The 6,602-nt window shown below is 37.0% G+C and overlaps 1 protein-coding gene across 4 annotated transcripts in view; it reads right to left on the bottom strand.

The window, feature by feature from the left end:
* Positions 1-6,602, bottom strand: part of ZNF292 (zinc finger protein 292) — a 95,514-nt gene that overhangs the window by 64,789 nt on the left and 24,123 nt on the right. The window lies entirely within an intron of this gene.

Raw genomic sequence — 6,602 nt, forward strand, 5'->3', positions numbered from 1 at the left:
TATTGTGTAAAACACAGTACATACCCCATATAACTTTTTGAAAAGTCATAAAATTTTGAATTCTGAATCACATCTGGCTTCAATGGTTTCAAATAAGGATTGCTGAAGTCAGAATTAATAACTTTCTCAAGCCCTTCTAACACATTCAAGTATTCTGTATCTTTTAATCACCTATATTAAGCATCATCCATTTCCCAACTACAAATTAGTCCTTATTTTAACATTTTTTAAATGACTGAACATGAAGCACAAAGACAATGTGTATTATGTGATATGACTCAATTATTTTAGAATTTAAATTTTAAACAGATCAGCGTCATATAATACATAGATCTTTAGCTGTCTGAATTTCCTAATTTTAATGCATCATATTCATAGAATCAATATGAAACTAATGGAAAATACTGATCAATATATTTAACATTGCTTAAAACATTAATGGTTTGAAATATTTTTTCCAAAAAAATATTAACTATCAATTCAGAGGCACCTGATATGAAGATTTAACAAAATACTCCTAAAACAGAAACTATCTGAAAACCATTTCAGCTGTAGCTCCTTTATAACCTTGAATCAGAGATGGAAAATAAAACCTTCTGAAAGGCTTCTCCATCGCATAGTCTATGAAAAAGAAATTTCATACCACCCCAGCTGTCAGGAATATAAGACTAAGAGCAGCACGGAACTACCATTTCACTTTGCAAAATGACAAAGATTATAAAACTTAAATGTCAGTAATAGATTGTTTAATAAATTATGGTATAGGTACAGTAAAGGCACTCAGTCGTGTCCGACTCTTTGTGACCCCACAGACTGTAGCCCACCAGGCTCCTCTGTCCATGGGATTCTCCAGGCAAGAACACTGGAGTGGGTTGCCACTTCCTTCTCCAGGGGATCTTCCCGACCCAGGGATCAAACCTGGGTCTTCCTGTATTGCCGCCAGACGCTTTACCGCCTGAATCACCAGGGAAGCCCTAAATTATGGTATGTGCTCATTATAAAATGTTTTATTTAAAAAGAATGAAGTAGTTTTGAATTTACTGACATGAAATGATCAGTATATATTATTAGATGAAAAAATGTACAGCACAGAACAATATTTATTATCTTGCTACTTAAATACAAACATATAAAGAATTACATTTAAGTGAATGCATGGAAAATGTCTACAAAGATACAATTTTGTAACTAGTTATCTCTGGAGTGAAGAGTAGAACAGGAGAGGGAGGATGACACTTTTGTATTGATGGATTTTTAAATAACACAAATGTCATTTTTAACTTAAAGGGAATAGTTAAAAAATGCAAAGAGACTATTAATATTATGTACTGGAGAGCTAAGAAAAACTAGTAACACAGAAGCATCTTATCTGACTTAAAGAATGTTTCAACTACATAGATAACTGTGTTAGAACTGACTTTCAGATGATGTTAATGACTATTACATTTCTATGAATAATTACTATCAGTGAGTAACCTCACTCCAAACCATGACTTCACTGGCTCCTAATAAGTCAAACTCTACAGACAGATTATATATTAGGGTCCAATCCCTGGAAAAGAGTTTTATATCACCAAAAACTATTAAAAGTAAAATAAATGTATGTTTCAAAGATATTTTTTAGATATTTAAATATTCCTTTGAAGGAATTTTCCTCAGTATTCTTAAAAAATATATCCATGGGCCTAAGAACTCCTTTTTCTGCTAAATTTTCCTGTAGCAAGCATAGGCATTTTTCACTGCTTCAAGAACTTCAAAATCTTCTAGGATTTTCTATCTTGACAATATTCACTTCCAAGATAATGTTCACCAATGCCTGTGAAAGTACCAGAATAAAGAAAGCCGAGAATAGGGCATAACCATAATAGTGGAATTTTGCTAGTTACTATGGAGATTTAGGGTTAGCAAGAGAGTAAAAATAGAAAGATTACCTGTGTTTAAAACTTAACCTCTATTAAAAACAATTTTTTTTCCTAGATAGACTTATTGTGCTAACACACACACACACACACATACAGAATTGGTAGGGAGAGGAAGTAATCCAAAAGGACACATGAGTCAAATGAAAGAGCTGCCAATGCCCCAAACTGGAACAATTTGAGCAACAAAGTACAATAGTATTAAATTATAACCCAAAGTATAAAACATAGCCATGAATGCATATTGATGTAAATAAATGTGGCAAAAGAGACAAACTTCCCATTACAAAAAAATTACAAGAACTTCCCTGGTGGTACAGTGGGTAAGAATCTGCCTGCCAATGCAGAGAACACAGATTCAATCCCTGGTCAAGGAAGATCCCACATGCTGCGGAGCAACTAACCCCATGTGCCACAACTACTAAGCCCTCCCTCTAGAATCCTCAAGCCACAACTACCGAAGCCCATGAACTTAGAGCCCATGCTCTGCAATAAGAGAAGCCACTGCAGTGAGAAGCCCAAGCATCAAAACCAAGAGCAGGCCCTGCTTGCTGCAACTCGAGAAAGCCTGCACACAGCAACAAAGATCCAGAGTAACCAAAAATAAATATTTTTAAATGACTATAAAAGGTATTAATTTCTTAAAAAAAAAAAAAAAGAATTACAAATAATCTATCCAGACACCATAATCAAGGAGGTAGGACCTACCTTCCCACATCTTAAGTGTAGTGATTTCCTTCCAAAGAGTACATCATGGGAAGGGTGAAAAAAAAAGAGTGACATTACATTGGAGAAACCTACAAACACTACTGAGCCAGGTAATCAAGGTCAACATCAACAGTGTTAGATCATATCGTTAATATGTACCTGTAACATGACTGATATGACAACAGCACTTTACATGCTTGGTCTTCCTGCCAAAAAACTATAACTTCAGTCTAATCAAGAAAAAAATCATTAGACAAATTCCAATTGAGGGATTTTCACAATATCTCACCAGTACTTCTCAAAACAGAAGGAGGTATTAAGAAGAGGTGGCAAGAATACACAGAAGAACTGTACAAAAAAGATCTTCACGACCCAGATAATCACGATGGTGTGATCACTCACACTCACCTAGAGCCAGACATCCTGGAATGCAAAGTCAAGTGGGCCTTAGGAAGCATCACTACAAAGCTAGTGGAGGTGATGGAATTCCAGTTGAGCTATTTCACATCCTAAAAGATGATGCTGTGAAAGTGCTGCACTCAATATGCCAACAAATTTGGAAAACTCAGCAGTGGCCACAGGACTGGAAAAGGTCCGTTTTCATTCCAGCTCCAAAGAAAGGCAATGCCAAAGAATGCTCAAACTACCACACAACTGCACTCATCTCACACGCTAGTAAAGTAATGCTCAAAATTCTCCAAGCCAGGCTTCAACAGTACATGAACCATGAACTTCCAGATGTTCCAGCTGGTTTTAGAAAAGGCAGAGGAACCAGAGGTCAAATTGCCAACATCTGTTGGATCACTGAAAAAGTAAGAGAGTTCCAGAAAAACATCTATTTCTGCTTTATTGACTATGCCAAAGCCTCTGACTGTGTGGATCACAACAAACTGTGGAAATTTTATGAAAGAGATGGGAATACCAGACCACCTAACCTTGCCTCTTGAGAAACCTATATGCAGGTCAGGAATCAACAGTTAGAACTGGACATGCAACAGCAGGCAGGTTCCAAACTGGGAAAGGAGTAGGTCAAGGCTGTATATTGTCATCCTGCTTATTTAACTTATATGCAGAGTACATCATGAGAAATGCCAGGCTGGATGAAGAACAAGCTGGAATCAAGATTGCTGGGAGAAATATCAAGATCCTCAGATATGCAAATGACACCACCCTTATGGCAGAAAGTGAAGAGGAACTAAAGAGCCTCCTGATGAAAGTCAAAGAGGAGAGTGAAAAAGTTGGCTTAAAACATTCAGAAAACGAAGATCATGACATCTGGTCCCATCACTTCATGGCAAATAGATGGGGAAACAGTGGCTGACTTTATTTTTTTGTGCTCCAAAATCACTGCAGATGGTGAGTGCATCCATGAAATTAAAAGACGCTTACTCCTTGGAAGGAAAATTATGACCAACGTAGACAGCATATTAAAAAGGAGAGACATTACTTTGCCAACAAAGGTCCGTCTAGTCAAAGCTATGGTTTTTCCAGTAGTCATGTATGGATGTGAGTTGGACTATAAAGAAAGCTGAGCGCCGAAGAATTGATGCTTCTGAACTGTGGTGCTGGAGAAGACTCTTGAGAGTCTCTTGGACTGCAAGCAGATCCAACCAGTCCATCCCAAAGGAGATCAGTCCTGAGTGTTCACTGGAATGACTGATGTTGAAGCTGAAACTCCAATACTTTGGCCACCTGATGTGAAGAACTGAATCACTGGAAAAGAGCCTGATGCTGGGAAAGATTGAAGGCGGAAGAAGGGGACGATGGAGGATGTGATGGTTGGATGGCATCAGCAACTCAATGGACATAAGTCTGGGTAAACACTGGGAGTTGGTGATGGACAGGGAGGTCTGGTGTGCTGCAGTCCATGGGGTCACAAAGAGTCTGACACGACTGAGTGACTCAACAACTGAACTGAACTGCTCAAAACTTAAGGTCATCAAATACAAAAAGTCTGAGAAGTTCATTACAGCACAAAGAAACTTAAGGAGATATGACAACTAAGTGTGAAGTGTTCTACATGGGATTCTGAAACAAGAAAAAACATTAAGATAAAAAACTAAGAAAATGCAAATAAAGTATGACTTCAGTTAGTGACTATGTATCAATATAGGTTCATTAACTATGACAAATTTGCTACACAAATGCAAGATGTGACTAATGTGGGAAACTGGTCATGGGGTAAATGGGAATTCACTGTCCTGTCTGTCTTTACAATGTTTTTGTAAATCTAAAACTATCCTAACAAGAAATTTATTTTTAGGGACTTCCCTGGTGGTCCCGTGGTTAAGAACCTGCGTTGCAGTACAGGGATGCAGGTTCAATCCCTGGTTGGGGAACTAAGATCCCACACGCCTTGGAGCAACTAAACCCACACTGCAACTACTGAGCATGAGCACAATGCAGCCAAACAAATAAAAAAGAAATTTATTTTTAAAAGGTTATTTACTTGTTAAAATCTTTCATTAATTTTTAAACTTAGTATTTGGCTATTTGTTACAAAAGCTAATATAGCTAATTAATTCTAAACTTAAGAATTCTTCTTAGATAATGCAAAAAAATTAAATAAGAATACTAACATTCTAAAACCTAATTTTAACAGAAGTATATTTTTAACTCTTTAAAATAATCACCCAAACCAAATTAACAGGGTTGTAAGCTAATATCTGATGTGCTCTCCTCTGTCTGTCCATTGATATACAGTCACCCTTGGATATATATATAACGTTTAAACAGTTCCTGAAACTTAGAATACTGGTTAAAAATCTGTCAGGCCTCAGGATAAATTAAACAATGCATAGAGTCCTACAGCAGAAATACAAGACTTGGAGGATGGTAAGAGACTTCTTAGGTATCTGCCAACAGGACTCATTACCTCAGGGAGCTCTCTATTCTAAAGAAGGTGCCAAAGCTGACTGACTTGTTTCTGTCCTCCCACCATATTAGCCATTTGTACACACCTCTTTCCAGATGCCTTCAGGAGAGTACTATTTTCAGAGATGCAAATGAAGAAGGGAAACACATTAACAGTGATAGAATCATAACCAAATCTCACTCTGGGGGAGGAGTTTTTCCATGTACTGTTTCTGGCAAACTGTAGACTGCTCAAAATATCCAGGAATAAATTTAAATTTCCCAGACATGTTTTGTTTGGCTGACACAATGTGTTTTGGGGATCCTCCCAGACATTTTGAGTTAAGTGCCAATATTTCAAAATTAGGACAATACACATACGATTTCTAGTTCTTGGAAAAACTGGAAGATCTAGCAATAATGGATCCAGAACTCCCCATGGCAGTAATAAGTAAGAAGAGAGCACCTCAGGAAACATGGAGGAGCTTTCTGGTTCTTCGCTGCTCTTTCCCTATCAAAGTGATTTATTTATTTCACATTCCTGGTATTTACGGGCATTCAGTGTTCTCACTGCCAGCGCAAACAGTTAAGCAGTAAAAGCAATTTTAACACAGAAGCACCAAACTACATTAGGTCATCAGTAAATATCAAACATTTGTCCACAAAACAGGTTCATTCAACAGGCCATCAACTAAAGATTCGGCTGAGGACATGTATATTTTTCAGTATTAGGTGCCAAGGCCTTGGAATCCAGAGGTGTAGTCAAGTGAGTTATTGGACAAGATGATTTATTCTTTAAAGTTCACTGACACATATAATTTATCTGAACCCATGATTATCTGTATGTTTTATGTTAGAAAGGGCCGACAACTTGTTACATTTTTGTACTTAATTTCCCCTTAAAATTTGGATTATATTCTTATTAGGATTAGAAATTCAACACAAAATCACTTAAGTAAAAAAGGGGAAAAAAAGTTAATTTATTTGCCCACATAACTGGAAGATGAGAGTGATGACGACATAACTGGAATCCTGAACATACAAATCCATACTATGCCTAAGGCTCCATCTTCCTATTCATCTATTCCATCAACACTTGCTGTCATGTAACAAGAGCAGTTA

The sequence above is a fragment of the Bos indicus genome, chromosome 9 (genome assembly GCF_029378745.1).
Source record: "Bos indicus isolate NIAB-ARS_2022 breed Sahiwal x Tharparkar chromosome 9, NIAB-ARS_B.indTharparkar_mat_pri_1.0, whole genome shotgun sequence".
Classification (NCBI taxonomy): Eukaryota; Metazoa; Chordata; class Mammalia; order Artiodactyla; family Bovidae; genus Bos; species Bos indicus.